Source organism: Alligator mississippiensis, chromosome 2 (assembly GCF_030867095.1).
Source record: "Alligator mississippiensis isolate rAllMis1 chromosome 2, rAllMis1, whole genome shotgun sequence".
Classification (NCBI taxonomy): domain Eukaryota; kingdom Metazoa; phylum Chordata; order Crocodylia; family Alligatoridae; genus Alligator; species Alligator mississippiensis.
In genome coordinates this window covers 147,045,108-147,068,932 of record NC_081825.1, presented here as the reverse complement: position 1 = coordinate 147,068,932, position 23,825 = coordinate 147,045,108, and the positions used below count along the sequence as shown (strand labels likewise).

The 23,825-nt window shown below is 48.1% G+C and overlaps 1 long non-coding RNA gene across 1 annotated transcript; it reads left to right on the top strand.

The window, feature by feature from the left end:
• The first annotated feature begins 789 nt into the window (after positions 1–789).
• LOC132248611 (uncharacterized) lies at positions 790–23,054 on the top strand. Its single transcript, XR_009459905.1, has 4 exons — positions 790–1,075; positions 19,815–19,963; positions 21,325–21,422; positions 22,621–23,054. It is a non-coding gene; the product is annotated as an uncharacterized LOC132248611 (long non-coding RNA).
• Positions 23,055–23,825: the final 771 nt, after the last annotated feature.

Sequence of the window (23,825 nt, the reverse complement as noted above, 5' to 3'; positions counted from 1 at the left end):
GTGTTTGAAGCAGCTCAAGTAGCAGTGGCACAATTTTTTACCAGAGATTTGTGCCTGAGCAAACGTGCCTGAACATCCACTTTGGTTTGGAGCAAACTGAAAATGCCCAGCTCCTCCTAGATCTTCACCAGGGGGAGCTAAAGACTTGAGCCATCACCTATGCTAGCCACAGAAGTATAAAAAGCTACCCTGGTAAGCAACTCAAGGCTACTTATCCTCAGAAGCTTCTGGGGGAAAAGCCTCTCAGAGGAAGTTGGTCACACCCATTCTAGTCCCAGGCTGCTGCTGCTTGCTACAAGCTCAGTCCCAGTCCCAGGAGCTTCTGGGGAGAAAATGGCCAGGCCCCTTCCTGCCTCTGGCTACCACTAAATGCTGGCTTGTTTTCAGAGCTTTTGAGGGTAAGCTGTCCACACCCTTTCCTGCCTTAGGCTACTACTGCTGTTGTTGCCCCAACCACAGGAGGATCCTCTGCTGTGGTATTACCTCCCCTCTGGGAGGGGCCTAGCACACTGCACTGCACCCCAGCTTCTGCGCCCCTATTCCAGCCTGCTTCCCAGCCCACTGCCAAAGTTAGAGGACAGACAGCCTGGGGAGGGAGCCTGCATTGCTTGTGGGCCCCTCCACCCACCACCACTGCTGGAGCCTAAAGGTGCCCTGCCTGCCCCAGCTGCCTTGGCAGGCCAGCTCCTACCTTCACCTCCTTTCACCTGAAGAACACCCTGAGTTCCTGAACTGGATGGCTACTACTACTGTTGCTGCTATTGCTGCTGTCTGTTCTACTGCTGCCCCCTCTCAGGAGAAAGGGAGATTCCCTGCTGTACCACCTTGCACTACCTAACACCACATCTGCACTAGATTAGTCCCTAACTGACTGATTGCTCCTGCCCTCCCTTACAGTTGCCTCACTACATCTGATCCTGCTTTGTTTTCCTGCCTACTGCTCTGCTGCTGAGTGCCTGGCTGGAGGCCTGAGGGGCTCCTGGACTGATCTTCAACAAACAAAGCCCCTCCACCACTCCAGCCATCTTTTACATCTGCCTCAGCAGCCTTCCATGTGTGTTTTTGCCCTTGTCTGGTAAGTCCTATGGTCCACTTCCCCTGCCATGACATTTGTTGTTGTGTGGCTGAGTAAGCCAGCTTGAGTCTCCCCAGCCCATGTGTGCGTGTGTGTCCCTGCACCCACATTCCCCAAGCATGGCCCTCCCTGGTTTTTTTTCCTGTGGGGCTGTAGCTCTGAGCTTTGCCCACCTGCCCCTATTAGAGAGCCCCACTGGATATTTTGGTTTTCTTTGTTCTCTTCCACAACCTCATGTGAAACAATGGTGGGGCAGGAACCTTCTGGAGAGCAGATACCCCCACAGAGCTTCCTGTAGCCCCCACTATGGGGGCATGTCCCTGCAGCCCCACCCCAGAGGCAGAGTCCAACCAATCTCTCTGGGGGTAGCAAAGTCTGCAACCTCTGTTGCAGGCTCAGGCAAGACACTGGCAGGGATCAAACTGGGCCAGGGGGTATGCCCTGGCCAGGCCGCCCCTCCCACCATCAGGGACCAAGGCCAAGGGCAGTGGGAAGGGTTCCTTTTCAGCCTCCTCCACAGCTGAGGGTGAGAAGTGCAAGGGCCCTGTCTCCAAGCCTGAAAAACTGGTGCCTGAGGGTAACAGGTGCAAAACATCAACCAGCACACTCACTCAGTCTATCCCTGCCCCTAACCCCAGCCCCACCAAGGGGGCCTCCCAGCAGGGGGAACCACAGCTATGTCTAGGTGGCTGTGAGGTGACCCAAGACCATGGGGCCTAGACCCTCCACTGCTGGCCCTTCCAGCTTGGGCGGTGGGGCCCCCTTTCCGGCACTCAACTGCAGGCACAAGATGAAGTGCAACTACCAAAGCAAGAGAATCTGCACTTTGAGACCTGGGTGCAGGCCCTGACTCAGATAGTGGGGGGGGCCACCAAGATCATGGCATCCTCCCACTTTCATGGCAAGGGGGTCCTTTACCTTGCCTCAGAGGCCACTGCACAAAAGGCAGTGGAGAGTTGGACAACAAGTACGTCCCACTCAAGCCCCTAGAAGAGCTGGAGACCAGGGTGGACCTCAGCTCTGTCCCTCCCTATATCTCTAATTGGGCTCTTCTCCCCCAGCACCAAACCCTGGGGAGCAGTATGTGGTGGCCCTCTCGCTGGGGTGCCAAGACCCCAGCCTCCACCACATGCGCTCTTTCCGTCACCAGGTTATAATCCAGCTGGTGGTGAGAGTGCAGCTGGAGGCTGAAGGGTACCTCATGATTCCTTTTCAGGGGGCCCTGGTGAGGGTTTTCTATACACTGGGGGATCTGCGATGCTTTTGGTGCCACGCCCTGGGGTACTTACATCATGAGTGGGGACTATGGGCCAGGAGAAGAGGGCATCCACAGGTCCCATGGGTACCCCTTCCCCCTTAGGCCCTCCTAGTACCCCAGCCACATCATCCAGGCCCATGTGAGCTCAGGGAACCCTGCCCCCAAACCAAGCTTGGTGGGGTCCCAGGGAGGGCAGCATCAGCCAAGGGAAGAGAGGGAGCAGGGCCCCCATGCCTCCAGTCATGTCCCTGCTGTAACTACCCCCTGACCTTCACCTTCTCCTACTGAAGCCTGTCCACCTGAGGACCACCCCATGGATGAGTGGGTGCAGGTCCCCTCTGGTGCAAAAAAAAGGAAGGCCTGGGAACAGGTGGAGCCCTCTGATGTGGAGGACTCCTCTCCCCTCCCAAGGCCACTACATGGGGAAAAAGAAGCGGCCCAACTTTTGGGGGCCTCCCTGGCTGTACTTGACACCCCAACCCTAGGAAAGATCAAATGAGTGATTCCTGTGAAGGAGGTTTCACAGATGCTGGGCAAGAGCCTATGGAGGAAGCCCATCACTCCACTGACCAGGGCCTATCCCCTGAGACCATGAGTGCTGAGGCTGAGAATGAGGTTGAGCTAATGAAAGGAGCCCTCCAACAATCTAGGGGAGATGGGGCATCCTGGGGCTCACCCTGGTGAGTTCTGATGGAGAAGGTCCTGTCTCCCAGGACCATGAGACTTGCACTAATACTACCCCAGTGCCTGACAGGTCTCCTCCTCCCCCTTCCCACAAAATCCTCACTTCCAGCCTGCCCCATGGTCCCACACCAGAGGGGGTCAGGGTGGGGTACCCTAATCAAAAGGCTGATCTTGTTAGAGACCCTACGCAGACCCCGCAGGGCTCCACCACTACCCTACCATCTTGTGAGGGAGCCCCACCCCACCCTTACCTCCACCTCTGTCCCAAGGGGCCACAGAGCTCTCCCAGTCCCAATTGGTGTCTGGGGTCTTAGCAGACTGGGGGGTTCAGAAGGTGCCCAAGGAGCCTGCTGAGCCCCAGGACCAGGAGAAGGATGCCCAAGAAGCAGCAGGCGCCATGCATCCTGCAGACCTCTCAGTCCCAGAGGTCTCCAGGGGTGAGCTACTTGCATTTCTTGACCACAACTACACCCGACGGTGCACCAGCAAGGTACAGCTTGCCTTGAACTGCTGGGGAGACTTTGACAGCAATCTCACCACTGCAAGGGCACTGGCAAGGGAAGGCAAGGGGACCAAAACCTGCAATGCCCAGATCTATAGGTGGGCCCTCACTTTCCTAGATGTCCTCTATACTTATGGGAGAGCGCTGCGTGAGTCAGTGAGCCCCACAGCAGGTGTTGAGGTGTGCGAGGGCCCTGCTGAACCATCTACTCCACACACCCCCCCCCCTCCCTCCACCACCAGCAATGAGGTAGTTTCAGATCACGAGCCACAACATCCACAGTTCCAGGAAGGGTCTCCAGAGATGCCGGGTGCTCTCCTTCCTTCAGGAGGGGGCATACCCTGTTGTGTTCTTGGAGGAGACCCTGACAACTCAGGCCAACAAACCTAACTGGAAGCTGGAGTGGGGAGGCAGGGCCTCCTTAGTCACCTCTCGGCCTTCTCTTGGGATGGCCACCCTGTTCTCCTCAGGCCTGCTTATATCAGCACCCTCAATCCTCGCAAGTGCCTGGTCCTTGGTGGGGACTTTAATGTCACCCAAAATGCATGAGATCAGTCAAGCAGGGAGCAGAACCAGGCTGCTGTGGGTATCCTCAGGGAAATCCTGATGGACTACTCCCTGGTGGCCATCTGACATGCCTGTCATCCTACTGACCCCCCTGCCTTCACCTATATGAGGGTAGGGGGGGAGCAGGCATGCCACTCCCGGTTGGACTGGGTTTAATATCTCTTTGCCATGCTTTGCCCAGGCTCACTTCTCTGGCATCCAGCTGACCCCTTTCAGTGATCACCACCTTGTCTGGGCCCAGGACATGCTAGGGCCTGGGCATCCAGGGTTGGCCTACTGGCATTTCAGTGCCAGTTTTCTGGAGGATGTGGGCTTCAGGGAGGCCTTCTGGGAGTTCTGGCTGGACTGGCAGGAGCAATGGGCAGCTTTCCCCTTGGCTTGGAGATGGCGGGACATAGGGAAGGTGTGCATCTGGGGGGGGTTTTGCCACAGCTACACTCAGGTGCACACCCAGCAGAGGGAGGCAGTCCTGGAGCAGCTCGAGTGGGAAGAGCTGTAGCTGAAGAGGTGCCTGGCTACCAGCCAAACCAGCCCATCCCAACCGTGGCTCCCACTTCTTCTATGCCCTGGAGAGGAGGCAGAGGGCCAAGAAGTACATCACCTGCCTTCTGGTGAATGACAGAACCCCCTCCTCACAGATCCAAGTAGGTTGCCTTGTGCACGCGGGCCTTCTATGAATAGCTCTTCTCCCTGGATCCCTCCAATTCTGAAGCCTGTCAGACCCTGTGGGAGGGACTCCCGCAGATCAGCATGGGTGACTGGGACTGGCTGGAGGCTCCTCTCACCCTGGCCAAGTTTTTGGCTGCCGCTTGACAGCAACAAGGCACTGGGCATCAACAGGCTGACTGCGGAGTTCTACCAGGCCTTCTGAGACGTCCTCAGCCCGGACTTTGCTGTGGTCTGAACTGAATCCTTGGAAAGTGGGGAGCTCCCCCTGTCATTCCGGAAGGCCTGTCTTTTGTCCTCCTGTCCTTGGACCAGGAGAAGGCTTTTGAAAGAGTGGATCATGGGTACCTCATAGGCATGCTGCAGGCCTTTGGCTTTGGTCCCCACTTTATGCAGGCTCTCCAGGTTCTGTATACTTCTGCAGAGTGTTTGTTCAAGCTCAACTGGACCTCAGTGGAGTCCATCCCATTCAGAAGAGGGATGCATCAAGGCTGCCCACCGTTGTGCCAACTATATGCCTTGACCCGGGAGCCCTTCTGCATCCTCCTGCGAAGGTGGATGGCAGGGTTCATACTCCGGGAGCTGGCAGTGAAGCTGTTGTTGTTGGCATACACCAACAATGTACTCCTCACAGTCCAGAACTCAGGTGACCTGGCACAGGTGGAGGCCTGCCAGGCATTGTACTCAGCAGCCTCCTCTACCCAGGTCAACTCGGTCAAGAGCTTTGGCCTGGCAGTGAGTGATGGGTGGCAGGTGGATTAATTCCTACCCCTATTCCACGGGATCCGCTGGAGCACAGGCTCACCACTATACTTGAGGGTCTCCCTGTCCCCCACAGACCCCTCACCACCAGAGAACTGACAGCAGCTGGAGGTAAGGGTGGTGAGAGGCTCTGGGCATGATCTGGTCTCCTGAGGTATCTCTCCCTGCATGGAAGAGTGCTGGTGCTGAATCAGCTGGTCCTGTCCATGCTCTGGCACCACTTACACATCCTGCCTGTGCCCCCTGAAGTCCTGGCAGGGCTCCGGAGATAGGCACTGGAGTTTTTCTGGCCAGGACAACGCTGGGTCACTGTGGAGGTCCTGAGCCTCCCCTTGTGGGAAGGTGGCCAGGGCCTGGTTTGCCTGTACCTTCAGGCCCTGCACCAACTGCTATACAGTAGGCCTGTGCGAGTTGGCAGCAATCTGATCTGGCTTTGGATCCGGCCACTTCAGATGGCTGCGATCTGATCCAGAGCTCTGGACCAGGTTTCCACCTCAATCTGGCTGAAGTGGCTCCGAAGCTGCAGCGCCGCCTCGGAGATCCGGTCATAGGGAATCAATCCGGTCATAATGGGGAATCAATGAAATATCTATAACTTTTGTTTTTGTCTGATTTGGATTAAACTTTCAGGGATGATAGCCTCTGCTGAGAGCATGAAAACTGCCAAGTTTCAAGAAGATCGGTGCAGGGGTTTGGGGGGAACTGTACCCCAAATTCTTGGAAGCCAAACTCCAGTCACTGCTGTGTGTTACAACACAGCAGAGTTAAAGCTACAGGGCTGGTAGCTCTTACTGAGGCCACAAAGCCTGCCAAGTTTCAAGGAGATCAGTGCAGGGGTTTGGGGGAACTGCACCCCAAGCTGCAGACAAGCAAAACTCAAGCAAAACACTGCGTGTTTTAAGGTGCAGTGGAGTGACAGCTGCAGAGGTGGTGACCCCAGCTCAGGCCACGACACCTGCCAGCTGTCGAGAAGATGGGTGCAGGGGGGTTCTGGGGCCCTGCACCACTAGCTGCTGACAGACAAAACCATGCCAAGACTGTCTCTGTCTTGGGGCAGTTGATAGTCTGTCTTGATTCTTTCCTCTCCTTAGTCTGGTTTTGTAGGTGCTAACTGATGCTCGTTAAGTTATGTAGTAGCTAGGTCCTGTGTATTGAGTCCCTTGTCCCTGAGTCAATCATGATTGATCGGTAACTGGTAACACAGTAGCTTAGCAGCCAAGCTGGCAGTAGTGTCTCCCCTCCCTGCCCCAAGACAGACACAGTCAGTCCCACAGCACCCATGGCAGCAGTTTTGCTTGTCCGCAGCTTGAAGGGCAGTTCCCCCCAAACCCCTGCACTGATCTTCTTGAAACTTGGCAGGTTTTGTGACCTCAGTAAGATCTACCATCCCTGCAGTTTTGACCCCACTGTGTTGTAACATAGACGTAACAGGAGTTTTGCTTTCACGAACTAAACTAGGCTCGTCGGGGGGAGGGGAAGATGAGGGCGGGGGAAGCTGTGGACCACCAAACCATGTGGCACCCACAAGGACAGCCCCACCTGAAGAAAGAGAGCATTGGGAACCTGAAAGCCATGGGGAGGCCAGCACTACGGCACAGGTAAGAATCAAAGGGCCCCTTGGGACTCGGAGCGGGGGGGGGGGGCAGCAAAGGCACCAGCGAGGCAAAAGAGGGAAAGGGGCCAGGAGGCTTCCCTGGCTGACCAGAGAAATCCAGGGCAGCCTAAGGGACAAAAGGGGAGGACATAAAAAGTGGAAACAGGGAGAGATCACCAAAGACGAATATACCTCCTCTGCTCGTGCTTGTAGGGAGGCAGTTAGACGGGCCAAAGCTACCATGGAGCTGAGGATGGCAACCCAAGTAAAAGATAACAAGAAATTGTTTTTTAGATATATAGGGAGTAAAAGGAAGGCCCAGGGAGGAATAGGACCCCTGCTAAATGGGCAGAAACAATTGGTGACGGACAGGGGGGACAAGGCTGAACTCCTCAACGAGTTCTTTGCCTCAGTGTTCCTAAGTGAGGGGCACGACAAGTCTCTCACTGGGGTTGTAGAAAGGCAGCAGCAAGACGCCAGACTTCCATGTGTAGACCCTGAAATGGTGCAGAATCATTTGGAAGAACTGGATGCCTTTAAGTCAGCAGGCCTGGATGAGCTCCATCCAAGAGTGCTGAAGGCACTGGCCGACATCATTGCAGAGCCACTGGCGGGAATATTTGAAAGCTAGTGGCGCATGGGCCAAGTCCCAGAGGACTGGAAAAGGGCCAACGTGGTCCCCATTTTCAAAAAGGGGAGGAAGGAGGACCCAGGCAACTATAGGCCAGTCAGTCTCACCTCCATCCTTGGCAAAGTCTTTGAAAAAAGTATTAAGGCTCACATTTGTGAGAGCCCGGCAGGACAAATTATGCTGAGGGGAAATCAGCACGGGTTCGTGGCAGGCAGATCGTGCCTGACCAATCTAGTTTCTTTTTATGACCAGGTTACGAAACGCCTGGACACAGGAGGAGGGGTGGATGTCGTATACTTAGACTTCAGGAAGGCCTTTGATACGGTATCCCACCCCATACTGGTGAACAAGTTAAGAGGCTGTGACTTGGATGACTACACAGTCCGGTGGGTGGCGAATTGGCTGGAGGGTCGCACCCAGAGAGTTGTGGTGGATGGGTCGGTTTCAACCTGGAAGGGTGTGGGCACTGGGGTCCCGCAGGGTTCGGTCCTTGGACCGATACTCTTTAATGTCTTCATCAGTGACTTGAACAAGGGAGTGAAATGTACTCTGTCCAAGTTTGCAGATGACACAAAGCTATGGGGAGATGTGGACACGCCGGAGGGCAGGGAACAGCTGCAAGCAGATATGGACAGGTTGGACAAGTGGGCAAAAAACAACAGAATGCAGTTCAACAAGGAGAAATGCAAAGTGCTGCACCTAGGGAGGAAAAATGTCCAGCACACCTACAGCCTAGGGAATGACCTGCTGGGTGGCACGGAAGTGGAAAGGGATCTTGGAGTCCTAGTGGACTCCAAGATGAACATGAGTCGGCAGTGTGACGAAGCCATCAGAAAAGCCAATGGCACTTTATCGTGCATCAGCAGATGCATGACGAATAGGTCCAAATACGTGATACTTCCCCTCTATCGGGCGCTGGTCAGACCACAGTTGGAGTACTGCGTGCAATTCTGGGCGCCGCAATTCAAGAGGGATGCGGATAACCTGGAGAGGGTCCAGAGAAGGGCCACTCGTATGGTTAAGGGCCTACAGACCAAGCCCTACGAGGAGAGACTAGAGAAACTGGATCTTTTCAGCCTCCGCAAGAGAAGGTTGAGAGGCGACCTTGTGGCTGCCTATAAGTTCATCACGGGGGCACAAAAGGGAATTGGTGAGTATTTATTCACTAAGGCGTCCCCGGGGGTTACAAGAAATAATGGCCACAAGCTAGCAGAGAGCAGATTTAGATTGGACATTAGGAAGAACTTCTTCACAGTTCGAGTGGCCAAGGTCTGGAACGGGCTCCCAAGGGAGGTGGTGCTCTCCCCTACCCTGGGGGTCTTCAAGAGGAGGTTAAATGAGCATCTAGCTGGGGTCATCTAGACCCAGCACTCTTTCCTGCTTATGCAGGGGGTCGGACTCAATGATCTATTGAGGTCCCTTCCGACCCTAACATCTATGAATCTATGAATTTGGGGTGCAGTTCCCCACCAAACCCTTGCACTGATCTCCTTGAAACTTGGCAGGCTTCATGCTCTCTGAAGAGTCTACCATCCTTCAAAATGTCATCCAAATTGGACAAAAAACAACAACGTTATAAACATTTTATTTTTTCCCCATTATACCATACTGCCAGATCTCCAAGGCAGCTCCAAAGCTCTTTGGAAGCTCTGAACAGTTTTGGAAAGCCTAACGAGGCCAGCACTTTGACTCAGCTGTGCTGCTTTGGACTCCAAAGCATCCAAAACTCTGTCCGAAGCCTCGCACAGCCCTACTATAGTGTCAGTAGCCATGTGACCTGGGGCACGCCTTCCTCTGCCACTTCTGGGGGCTCCGATTCAACTGCCAGCTCCTTGGCCTGTGGGGCTTCTCCGAGTCTGGAGGCTGGTCTCCACCTCCAGGTCCCCCTCTCCTCTGGAACCCCAAGCTGGAGGTGCCAACAGTAGAGGTGCCCCAGTTGCCACAGAGTTTGTTCCTGGCTGGTGTCACCCATGTTGGAGACCTCCTGGACTGCAATAGGCAGGAGTGGGTGGACCCCGTTACAGTGGCATGGGTCTACCCGCAACATGTGTAACCTGCTGTCTGGTCCAGGAGGTGAAATCTGCCCTACCTCCCGACACCCTTGCTCTTGACCCAGGTCCTACATGGTGGTGGTCCTCACCCCCACCCCCCTCCATGTCCTCCAGCCCAGCAAAGTTTGTTGTGGAGCAGGTGCCTTGCTCAGCCTTGCAATGCTCCCCACTCCACCACCTAAGCTAGCTGGAGAACACCAGACCAGTCTGCTTTTCCACCGTCCATCGCCGCCACCTCTACACCATCCATCATGCCGCCTTCATGTCCCGCCCAGACACCAAGTGGCAGAACCTGCTCGGCAACGGTATGGCTGGGCACCCCAGTAGTAGAATCTGTACTCCACCCTCATTCAGCAAGTTACTAGGGACCACAGCTGGTGGCTCCTCCATGGAGCCATCACCATGGGTGTGTATGTGGTGAGCTTCACAGACAGACACCCCAGTCTCCTGTCCCTTCTGCAGGCAGATGGAGAGCCTGGTGCACATGAGCCTTGAGTGCACCAGGCTGCAACCCCTCCCTGAAGAGCCTCCTCCTGAGGTTCTGGTTGAATTTTACCCCTCATCTTTTTGTTTTTGGGCACCCCTTCCATGGTCCCACCAAGTCCCGGAACCTCCTGGACCTGGCCAAGTGGGCCCTGTACTTGACCAGGAAGGAGACTCTGGTCAGAAAGGTGCCTGGAGACTGTGAGGTCACTTTCCTCTCATTTGCCCAGAAACATGCATGGACAGAGCACCAGTGGGCAGCATCCACCAGCTGCTTGAGTGCTTTTGAGAACCATTGGGTGCAGCCCAGGGGCCTCTGCTTGGTGTCCTTCTGAGGCACACTTATTCTCACTTTCTGAGCCTTTGATCCACACAGCACTCCTATTCTGTTTTTTCCATTAGTTGTCCTAAGAGTTTAGTTGTACCACTTGCTCATTAGCCCCACATGGGGTTACTAGTTAGCCAGGTGGGCTTTAGGGCACACTGTATGAGTGTTACAAATAGACAGGAGCTTCTGAGGCCTGGCTAGTTGGTATCTGGTGACACTAGCCCTATACCAGCTGGACTGCTGAAGCAGCCCTAACTTTGAGTGGTCCCTGCACCCTCTACCCACTGCAGCAGTCTGGCAGTGGGGGCTGCTGCCTGGTTGTGGCCTGCTGCCACCTGAAACAGCATCTGCCCCCTTGAAAGTGTGGCCCCATGGCTGCACATCTGCCAGGCCCAGATGGGGACCACACAACCACCTAGGCTGTGATATGGGCACTGCAGCTGAGCTACCTCTCTGGGCCAGCTGCCAATGGGCCATGGCCACACAGTGGGCCTCAATGCAGCACTGCTGTCATATCTTTTGGTGCCCCCATTTCCCATCTGGGTAGCTATCACCTAGAATATGTGCTCATTGTGATGGCCTGCTTTGAACTGTCAAAGTGTGTCCCTCTGGCCCCAAATGGACAGGAGGTCAACCATCTTGTCTGCCTTCCAGCTGGGTCCCCAATGTTAGCCCTGGGCAAGCTCCTCTGCCCAGGTCCTACCATTTGCCTCACCAGCAGGGAGTTCCCTGTTTAAAAATTGCAAATTCTCTGATTAAAAAATCCAATTTCTCTCATTAAAATGCCCAAAATCCATGTTCTTCCATGATTAAAATAAAATGCCACTATATGTATAGAGAGAGAGATCCGTTGAACAATGTTTTATTGACATATTTACAATTTTAAAGCAATCTGGAAGTCTACCAGTGCCTCTATCATCGTAATAAAATACATTCTAAATATCTATACACTTTGGTGTTTGCTTTTGATTTTTTTTTATCATAGAAAAATAAGAGCTGCCCTTGCCCCTGCCCCCTTCATCTACCAGGATGTGGAGATAGCAGCTGTGGGTCCAGCTGCAGCTATGTGGCACTGAGCAACACTAATGTGACAGTGCCCTACCCCTGCCAATGCCCTTGCCCCTCACTCACAACCCACAGCCCCACCAGTGCCCCTCACTCATGACCCACAGCCCCTGACTGCCCACCACTCACTCCCTCCTGGCAGCACCTCCCTCCTAGCACCAGGACATGGGTCCAGCTGCAGCTGTCCCACCTGCTGCTTTGTGGCTCTGAGCAGTGCCAGCCCTTGCTGGTCTGTTCCTTGTGTTTGTGCCCAGGCCCCAGTGATCCCCATGCCCTTTACAGTGATCCTGTGACTGGGGCTCAAGGATTAGGCTGGGCAAGCCCCTTCCCTTCCAGGCTGGCCTCCCCCCACACAAGCTGCTCTAGAGGGGCAGGAAGGCTGTAAGCCTGGCTCTGGCAGCTGCTCCTACCCAGAGCACTCCCCCACCCAATCTCTCTCTCATACATATCCCTGCTGCCACCCCAGGCTCATCACATACACCCACAGACTGCCACCTCAATCCCCCCCATCCATCACCCACCCCTACTGCCACCTCCACCCCTCCCCCCTAACCCATTAAACCCCCCAAGTGGTTCCTGGGACTAGGAGTCCCCCAGGCTGAGGTGGTATGTCCCAGTACTGGTGTGGGCATGGGGCAGGGCTGCAGTATGGCAGTTGCCCATGCAGCCACAGCTCCTGACAGCCGGTCCTACCCTGTCTGGTGGCTGAACATGCAGGGTGTGAGATTTGTGGCTGGTGGGGTTGTGGGGGAGAGTGTAGGGTTTGTGGGGAGATGTGTGGGTGAATTGTGGAGGGGGTTCATGGGTGTAGGGTTTGTGGGGGTGGGGTTTGTAGGTTGGGGGTTTTGGGGGTGGTTTGTGGGTGGATTGTGAGGGGGCTCATGGGGAGGTGTGGGGTTTGTGGGGACTGCCCACCACATGCCTGCCTGACCCGCCCCCCCCCCCCATCCTGCCCATGGCACACAGTTCCCACCAGCAATGGCAGCAGCCAGCAGCAGCCCCTCAGGGTGCTCATGGCCTGTTGCAGGCAGAGCCCCCTGGCTGTGCATGGCACCACTTGAGTCCCAAAGGCTACACATGGTACACAGAACCGGCCCAGCCCACTGATGCATGCCTTCGACCAAGACCAGGCTGGCTTCTGCCACCACCCAGTGCTCCCAGTGCTGCAGGCAGGAGCTGTGCACTATTGGGCCAGGCTGGTTCCTGCCTTCATGTGCTTGCCACATGGAGGCAGAAGCCAGCCTGGTATGATGATGTGTGGCTCCCACTTATAGTGCCGCGAGTCTTGGGTGCCAGCAGGAACTAGCCCGGTCCTGATTGAGGTCACAAGCCAGCAGGTTGGGCCAGCTCTGTGCACCATGTGTAGCTCCTGGGACTCGGACAATGCCACACACTGCTCAGGGCTCTGCCTGCAGCAGGCCATGAGTGCCCCAAGGGCCCACTGCTGGCAGCTGCCACTGCCAGCACAAGCTGCGCACTCTGGTGGGAGGGGTGCGGGGGGGACCCATCTCTTCCACACAGTCCCCCCACCCCAATACAGTCCCCCCCACCCCACTCCCACACTCCTGCTTACCAGGGACAGAGCCTGGGTCCCAGCCAGCTTGGCCCCTTTCTATTTCTTCCAATGCACTGAGGCAGTGTGCTGGTGCAGCAGAGGCATACAGCAGGCATAGAGATGCTCTGGCCGGGTGTTAGAGCATCTCCTGGAGCCCCTAGCCTCCAGTTGCTTCGAGGCATGCTTCAGCAGCCCTGTGCTGCTTTTTTCCAGCATGTTTCCTTTTGTTACTGGGATTTCCAGTATCAAACTTGGAGTCTGCACTGAAAATATGCAACAGAGAGTATATTTTTTAGTTCATGGTGTACCTTCTTCGGCATCTCAAACTACTTTGAGATGCCACAACAGACACGTGCCCGTTTGTGCGGACACAGCCCAAACATGTATCAACTAACCTAAGTCCTATGGCATTACTTTTAATGCCTAATGTGATTTAAAATGCTTGAAGTTAGAGAATTATAAATAACAAATGACAAATTGTGAATAGCAAATTATTAATACACCTATGCATGCATAAATACAGGAGCTGGTCAAAAGTGTTCAGTACACACTTTTTTTCATAGAATCATTGGATTGGGAGGTACCTCAAGGACCTTGCAGTCCTATCCACTGGACAAATACAGGCATGCTACTCCTGAAACACTCCTACTTTTTTCTCTAGGAAAAAGATTATTAAACTGAATTTGTATGAAAAATATTTTTATCAAAAGCCTGTTACGACAAAAACCATTCTGGAAATGAAAACTTTCAGTTTTCTGGTTTCCAAAACAGCCCAAAACATGTAGAACAAAAAATATAGTAAAAAAGCACAGATGCTTTATTTTTGATTTAAAAAAATATTCACAGGAAGAAAATCATTTCTTAATGATTTCTAAGAAGATCCTTTTCTTGCATGCAAAAACAGGTATTTATACAAAACTAAACTAAACTAAACTGCATAATAACATGATGAAACAAAAAAAGCAGCCAAGTATTATGAATAAAGATGAATCTACACACGAACAGTCATTGAGAACTGGAAAAATCTTTGCAAATACTGTTTTGTAGTATTTGATTAGTTCTAATTAGACATGCACACAATTATATAGTTATAACTGCAATTATTGTTTGTTTATTATTATATAGAGATCTAATAAGTGTTGTTCCAGAAGTTTCTTTCTGCTATCTGACTTATCTCCATTTTTTCATGGAAACTGGGATATGACAGCAAAGCTTCTTAGTTTGGGTTTGCAGGGTATATTAGTTAATTAAATGCAAAGACCTTTAAACTGTGTATCATCTGAGACAGTACAGTAACTAGAACAGCAGTGCAGCAAAACCCCAGTTTTTCTTTTAATTTAAAAACACATTCCCTCCCCTTCCCCAACCATTTCTGACTTTCGCTCTGCTCTCCCTATCCCTTACAAGTAGTTATAAATAGTCATAGATAAGCTAAGGTAAGTTCTTTTAGTCCATAATCATGACAATCCCCTTTTTATATTGTAAATAGTGTTCTGTTATTTTTGTATTGATTTTTACTGTTTTATATTGTATTCTTATTATATTTGTATTGATTTTTACTGTTTTATATTGATATTGTATGATTTAGGCTTGTTCCTGTAAGTTAACCAAAGTAATGTAATCAATTACACCAGAACCAATAACTTCACAGGCTGTATAGCGTGTTCCCTGTTTAATAAAACTGTTATTTTGGAACCCCAAGTTAGGTTTTGTCTTACTGATCTCCTGGCCCTGCTCCAATTTCTGCTTTCCACCCCTCTGACCTTCCTTCCCTCTCTCTCTCTCTCTCTCTCTCTCTCCCTCCAGCTCTCTGATCTTTTAACCCCCACCATCTCCCAGCTCCCCCCAATTCTGCCCTCTGCCTCCCAGCTCTCTGCAACCCCGACCTGCCTCCTGGCTTCAACCCTGGCTCCAACCCTCCCTGTCTCCCGGCTCCAACCCTCACCACCTCCTGGCTTCTCTCTCTGCCCTCTGAAGCGGCTGGCATCTCTGTCTCCTGGCTCTGCCCCCTGCAGCCTCTGGCTTCTCCATCTCCCAGGTCCTTACCTCCCACCCTCCTCCTCCAACTTTTACCTCCCAGCTCTTGGCTTTTTTCTCCACTGCCCCTCACCTCGCCTCTCTGCTGCTCCTCCCAGCTTCTTTGACCAACTCGGCTCTCTCTGCTGCCCCAGCTTGATCCCCTGGCTCTGCTCCTTCACCTCCTGTCTCCTGGATTTTCCTTCACCCCCAAGAAACCCCAAGCACCAAGTGACCCCAAGTACCCCTGGGGCACCAAGTGACCCCAAGTAACCCCAAGCACCAAGTGATCCCAGGTACCCCCTAGTGTTAACAGCCACCACCGAAGTGCATGTTTGTGTGTATGTGCATGTGTGTGGACCCATAGTGTTGTATGTGTAGCTTGTGTGTGTGTATAATTTTGTGTCATGGCCTCCTGCCTAACAGCGCAATATTGAGATCCCAAGCATTGATCTGACGTGTGTCAAGTCAACAGCAAAGTTGTTCTATCAGGCAAATATATCTGCCTGACTTACCCTCTCAGACAAACATACACACATACACTCTAAGTTCAGGGTTGTAGTCTGCAGCATTGCTTTCAAATGTCCATATATTGCATGTATAAAGGCACAATATATGGACCAACCATGATGTTGCATATGCTACAAGGAATACAGTAGACTATAAGAGAATGTATCAAAGCTACTATCCCAGCCCAGGTACAGTATAAACATGTTAAAGCATCTTTATCCAGCTCACAGAAAGAGTCCCTGTGCCACTTCATTATTGTCTTGGATTTACACAGCAGTCTAATAAGCAAATACTTCTCTTTCCCTTGTAAGGCAGGAATGGAATTAAAAAAAAAGGTTGAGAAGTGTCTGGTTGGGAGTATATACAAACTAAATCAAAGGTATTGTTCAAAATTTACAGCAGGTCATCTCTTCTTTTTTTTCTATTTCTTTTCAATATCGAATGAAGGGCTGACCAGCAAGGTCAAACTTTCCTTATTAATGAGGCATTGCTGGAGCTTTGTCTCATTAGGGCACTCAAAACTGTGCATTTACTGCAATTTGCAGCACTTAATAGAGAAAGGTCAGAGAAGGTTACATTCAATTTTCACTTGGCAGAGGGAGGAAAAATGGAAGCAATTCATTTGCACAAATTTGAATAATTCTTCTCAGTCTCCTTTTCTTTACCTACGTATAGATAATTCCTGCATCTTAGCTCACTCACAATCATTTCAGAACTGCAGCAGTAGGGCTTCTATGAAGGCTGTAATGATGCTGACAGATTCTATGAATCCAGGTGTCAAAATAAAGCCATTCACCCCCTCCCCCTCCCTCACAACAGGGAATAGGAGCTGCCTCTAGTGAGCTCTTAAACTTATCATAAATGTATCAAGATTGCTGTGGCCCATGAAACAGCTGTAGACAATTAATCTTTCCACAATTCTTCAGCATAAGAATTGCTTTCCCCGCAAAGTAACATCTGCCGTGCTGAGGTGATTATTCATGGGCAATGGGTGCCACCATAGTTTTATGCATAGAGCCATCAGTGGCAGTGAAGCAAAATTTATAGTTTTCCCTGGTTCAGTAAAAATAACATTTCGGCTGCATTAAAACATCATCCATCAGCATTGTCCCAGAGCGCAGGGCCCCATCTCATCCGGAGAAATTAAAAAGTATTCATTTTAATGCTAACTTGTGAAGCTTGCAGGGACATTACTTTTTTTTTTTTGTTAGCAATATTGAAGAGGAGGATGGAAGGAAAAGGTTATGTGGTGCAGCGAAGCTGAGGATTAAATGTGCTACTAGATAGTAATGATATCCCAATTACTGGGCTGCTGGTTCTTATTTATTCATAACCCCTGAATGCTTAATCAAAAGTCCTTGAATCAAATTGAACAACTAAAGAAGCAAAGTTATTTCACAGAGGCTATGTAATTCTTCAGCTTCAGAGGGAAAAAAGGATAATATGGATACAAAAGCAAATCACTGCACTTACCAGAGTGGTGGGGTTAGTCTGTTAAGCATTAGTCTAAAGGACCAGGAAAATTTAAGCCGGAAATGTAATGGATGTAATTTACAAGAGTGTTCCTATTTTAATTTCCAAAGTAAAGCTGATTAATGCCTCCTTTGACAGCATGCTGTATGGAGACTAATGTTTAACATATTGTGTGTATTAAACTGGTTTCTGATACTAATACATTAAGGGATAAATCCTGATATCTTTACTCCACTGATGAGAATGGGGCTGCTTGGGGACTAAGGGACTATTCAATGTGATTAAAAGAATCAGCATCTGGATTTAAGAGATCTATTTAATGAAAAATGTTATGCTATGGCTTTAGTTGTAGTGACTTTTCAATCATGAGTTGTCACAATTCCCTGTCACTGAAATTTCAGGAACCAAAAGTAGACTATCCATCTTACACCATAGAACTTGCTGAAATTAAAAATGGATTCCAACTGGAATTTGTGCATCTGGATTTCAAATATTCCAATATTCACAGGCATACAATTTAGATATTGGCCTTATTCAAAATACAGGCTGTCAATTCAAAAGCTTTCCCAACCTATTTCAGGGGTTGTGAGCAGGACCTGGGGGTGTGAGGATAGAGATTTCAAGATCCAAAACAAATCTGAATAAAAAATTAATCTGGAATGTTAGATTGAATTAACTGTAAAGTCGATTAGTTCGAGAGCATAAAACCCCTGTATGGACACTCCTATACAGAATGAAAGTGGATTTGAGTTATTTTGCTTAAACTACAAACAAATTAAGTTCAATTTAATTAAAGCCCCTTTTAATTCTGAGTAAAAGTGTCCACACAAGAAATTGATACAGGCTTACATAATCCACTTTAAATCCATACCTTTAGTTAATTCAAATTATTTTTCCTTAGTGTTCCTATGTAGGCATACCTACTATGATAAGTCAAACTCTGTTTTCAAACCTTCTGAACTCCACAGATTTGACATCTGGAAAGTTTGTGCTTTGGGTTTTCTCTTTAGAGTCCCCTCATCATGGAACTAACAGGCACTAACAAAAATCATCTCTGGGCATAAATTCAGTGCACTGTCCTGGGGACATGGACTCAGTGAACTAGCAGGGATTTTTCCATTTCTGCCTTCTAGAATTCAGAGCTCTGATTGTCTATAAAAACATTGTCAATCCTCAAGAGACCCTTAAGCCACAGTAATTGCATGACAAGAGACATATCACCTATTCTGTATCCATAATCAAGGTAATGACTTATGGGTGGTATCTGAGTAATGGCAGGGTTTGAGGAGCTGACTGCTGCCAGTTGACTTTGAAGGGAAAAGAAACAGGTGTGTCATGAACCACTTGGGGAAACTAAAATCTACTCTCTTGCCTTTTTGTTGAGCCATAGCCTGATCATCATAATGGGAATTGGTTGCTCTTCTGAGGAGTAATTTAAATCAATGCATTGATGGAAAGCAATTTTATGGGGTACCTACCTAAGCATGGCATAATTTTTGGCTTCCTCAATCTCTTACCTTTATGACCTGTAATTCATCTAATTCATGTAATGTAACTCAAAAGTTATGTCTCTCATTGGCCAAAATGGAAGGTCAACATGCAGGAGAAAGGCAAGGATGTCATATTGCTGGCAGACACATGGAGCAACACTGAGGGCCAGTTTTCCATGCCAATATGTGACCCTCTGTAGATATTCTGAACTCTAGTGTTCTCTAGTAGATCTCAGGGCATTCCCATCACTGGATGCCCACTCTGTAAAAAGACAAAGTTTTTCCACATAATTCCTCAGAGACTCCATGAGGAAAATTCACTGAGCATTCTGATTACATGAACGTCTCTTTGGGAGGTCATACTCTTACTTTCAACATACAAATGCTTTAGTTCAAATGGCAAGCCACAGACTTTTAAAATTCAGCTCATTTTTAAGCAGTGCAATTATCCTTCCCAAGAAATGTTAGGACAAGGCAATTGCCCATGTTACTGATTTTTTTTTAACAATAATATTGCAATGACTTAATCAGGAAATAACTGATGCCAACCCATAATTGGATTCAACAGTCAAACCAGCTTGGCTTTTTAAATCTGAAAGGACTTCCTCACCTTGAAGGTGCATGGGTATTTAATTGTGCCTGGCCCATACTGAGCACATTGAGATAAACATAAATGGTATCTGAGTTTCATTTTAGGCACCTTAAAGACACAGGGTGAATTTATTGACAGCAGAATGAAGATGTGAGTATAGGACTCTCTAGTTTATTCTGCCACCCATCACTACCTAGCACAGAAAACAATAGCAGTGAAGACAAAGGAATATGGGTTTTAGCATGCACTAGCCACCAGAGTAGATACAAGAATCCATGGACTGTGTTAACTCACACTAATGTCTCTTCTGCCGTGCCTTCACTGCTCTTGTTACCTGCACTAGCTTGATAACATTAGTGAAAGTATTCTAGCACCTGCCACAATTATGACTTTATTTTGCTCTATAGACATACCCACATAGTAAGAACTAATCCCTGCCCAGAAGAATTTGACTTGTTTATGTTGAACACGGAAGTTAGCAGAAAGGATGAATTATTAATCCCATTTTACAGGTGGGGAACCGAGAGATAACAGACAACTTTCCCAGCGTCAGACAGGACATCTGTAACAGAACCAGGAATTGGATTTCCTGTGTCCCTGTCCAGGCAGTTAATAACCTGGCAGTTTCCTGCATTTTCTCCTCAGTACAACCAATGCTCAGGTAAGCACTGAATGGAGGTAAGAGCCTTGTGTGTTAATTTTGCCTCTCTACCACTTCGCTCCATCCTGCCAACATTACCTCAAAGAATTATCTGTGACAATGAACTACATGTTCTTGCAACCTTGAAAACTCAACCAAGAGCACATACTCATTCATTTCCTAGCAGTGAAAAAATATGATGTGCTCACATATGGAGCAAAGGAGGATGACGTTAAATCTTTTCTCACATTCCTTCGATTAGGCTGAACACCTTTTTATACAGTTATTTACTGTAACTTTACTTCATTAGTGTAAAAAGACATTATTTCATTTTAAATGTTGGGGATCTTATAAAACAGGAGGCTCAGAAAGAAATAGATGGCTGCTTTTTCAAAGACATTAAACCCTTATCTCTATTTGATTTTAAAAAATTGTGAAGCACAAATTATCCAGAGCTTAGCACTCTGAGTCTCTTCCCAGGCCTGTAAAGTCAACAGTTATGGTGCTAAAGTTTAATCAATCCCATAAAATGTTACTCAGAAAGTGACCCCAGTGTTATGGCTGAAGTACATCTCCTACATTAAAAAGCACTTTCATTGCAGCTAGACTAGTGTTATGGAAAGAGAGAGCTAATAGGTACCTCAATGAGGATGAGAAAGGGAGGTGGTAGAGCAGAATGGAAAACAGAGTGAAAGATGGGGGGAATCCCATTTTCATGGGGTTCCCCAAGGAGCTAAATGTGCATAGATGAATGACCAGGTTGAATTTTAAAAAAACACCTCTTTTGACAATTTCAACCTGAGAACTCCATGAATTTCATAGTAAAGCCAAAGACAATTTTCTCATTCAGCACAAAAGGATTACAGCAAACAAGACTGGAAGTAATGTCATTGTGGAGAGATTGCAGTGCAGAGACAATACCTTCAAAACATTTGTTAGGATATGGTTAAGGTTGTAAATAGAGATCGATTTCACTACAACTTTATCAGGATATTTTTTTCCTAATAGGGAGGGACCAAGTCAGGAAATAAATAATTAGGGCCTGTACACATCCAGAGCTCTGACTAGTGATCTCCACAATCCAAATATTCTACAATGTGATATCTGAATTATCTCAAGGTTTTACAAATATGGAGTGTTTTCTATCTAGGCATGTTTTGGTTTGTTGAATTAAATAGGAATCTTTGATAAAAAATATAATGACTTGTCCAAGCCAGTTCATTTTCTGGACTATACTACTAAGAAGCAGGATATTGTGGGTTTTTTGTTACAGTTGTACAGAGTAAGGGTCTAACTCAGAAGAGATGGTCAGCCACAATTCCAGTCAACATCAGTGGTGTGCATCACCTTCTAAAATCATCTCTTAAATGACTCTTCCCCAGGTCAGAGACAGTTGATGGCAGAGCTTGGAACTAAACCCAGATCTCCTGAGTCTCATTTTGTGCCTCCACTACAAAATCAATCATCCTCCATTTTAGAGGTATATAATGACTATGATGTGATTTTGCCTGTCCAAGAACACTTCCAAAACTTTATTCCAAAATCCCATACTGTTTGTGAATAAGAATTTGCATCTAGCTGTGAAGAAACAGATCCTCTAAGGTTGCCTAGAAAATTCCCAGAAACCCTCAGTTAAAGTAATGTAATTTAAAAAGTCAATATTCCAAAGTGAATCCTGCAAATAACGCTGGACAGCTCCCTGTCCCTTCCATAACCTCGCGAACAGAAGGGTAATAAGTGAGTCCTTCCATGCAATTCTCCTCAAGAATCTTTTTACAGAATCCTCAAGGAAACATTCTCCAAGCTAATTGGAGCTATTATGTCTCAAATAACCATATGTTCAATTTCATGCAAATAATACACAACATAACAGATACCTGCAATTATTCATATAGAAGGCAAGTACTGGCACTAGGAGCCCTTGCTGATTAGACTATGGATGTCACAATCATGACTGGAACTCCAAAAATAAACTTCTAAAAGTTCCTTTCCAATCCTACATGTTTTTGATTCTACACTGACTCATTATGCATAGCAGGTAGCGTTTCAGAAGTCACCAAAAACTTGGGTGCGTAATGATATCAGAATATGGTTGGATACCAGGTTGTTTAACCCAGAGTTTAAACCAAATCTTAGAGTTCAGATGAGGCTATGGGATTCACCTAGTTTGGTGGATGTCTACTTATAGAGATATAGGTTGGATCTATGTCCATCTTCAAATCTTCAGTAAAACAAAATAATTGTTTAATTGTTTAACTATTAGTAAACATGTTCATGGAATTAACAAAATCATTGATTAAACATCATTTTATTATGTAAAACTTATTTCTGTACAGTGTTTGTAACCCAAACATTGCACTCTTGTGCCCTGGTAGGGCTGCGTCTACATAAAACGCTGACCGCACAGTAGCCCAATACTACTGCTCAGTAGTATTAGGCTAGTGCAGTCAGTATCACAAAAAAGCCATTTAGTGGTGCTACTGTGAAGTAACTCAGTATAAGCAAGTAGAAACAAGCATTAAATGACTGAGCAGTAATGACTGCACAGTCAGCAGCTCATAGATGCATTGCCTAGAAGTAGTATTCATACTGGTAAGAAAGGAATGGATAGGTTTGTTCTTCAAATGTATACCTGTATATATTAACACATTTCTTTCTTGTTTCCTCTATGACTGCAGGTCTACCTGCTTGAGTAGGAAGCTGAGGGGGGACTATCTGGCTCAAGGAACTTGGATTTTTCAAATAAAGGGATCAGCTGTTATGTAGCTGCTTAAATGTGTGGTATAAAAAAAAAGCAAAGGCCTTAAACTTTGATCGAAAAAAGGTTGCAAAGATAAAACAAAAGGCATTGTGTAAAAGTGTGGGCTAGGAAAAGAGGGAGAATGTCTGGCCTTGTGGTAATCAGCAGTTACTGAGACAGCAAGAAAAAGAAATGAAAATAATGTTTTTGTAACTGTTACCGCAGCTAGGTTTCTAAAAAATGTCACTATATGTTCACGTGGGTGAACATATAGGTGGCTGTTAAAAAGGTATATAAGCCTTTTGCTTTAACGTTTGGGGAGGGAGCCCCCTCCAAGTGCATGCAAGTGCATGGTGAATCCATGTCACTTTGGACCCCTCCTACAGCTGTAGCTCTAGCCAAATAAAGCTTCTGCTAACCTGACCCAAAAGTTTGCTGCATGTGTTTTCCACGACAAATGGAACGTAAGTGTTAGCTCTTCTGAGATGTCCCCTTCTGTAGCATACAAGCAGTGAGGACACATCTTTAGAATCATTAGAACTACATATGCAAAAATCTATCAGTTCACTTAGTCCTTCTTCCAGCCAGTATGGAAGCTTGTTTAGTATCTTTTCTGTTCTAGATTTAAATGACCCACTGAAAGGGTCTGCTATTCCCTTAAGGGACTATTGTAAAACCACAATAGCTGCAAGATTTTTTCCTGTTATTTACCCCAAATTTTCCTTTCCTTCCTTTCACCTCATTGCTTCTAATTAACCCCATTCTATCACCTAAACAATTGTGACACAAACACCTTTTTACTTTACACCCTTGAGAGAGTGGTAAACCATTACATTGCCTGGGAGTTCTGCTTAAAAAAATGAGGCTATATTATCATCCTTAATTAATCTGCCTCCCAACTCTACCTCATAACACTTGTGGTGTTATACTTAGAAGTCTTATAGCAAAATAAGACCTTCTATTCTCAATATATTAAGACGTATAAAACTACTTGCCACCATACATTTACATTTCAGTTGGATTCAGATCACACTAATGTAGGACGTTCTGAATAAATAAATAAAAATAAGCCTACATCATGAAATCTGTATCCTTATTTTCCCAAATTTATTGGATTACAATTTTGGTAAATAACTTGCCATC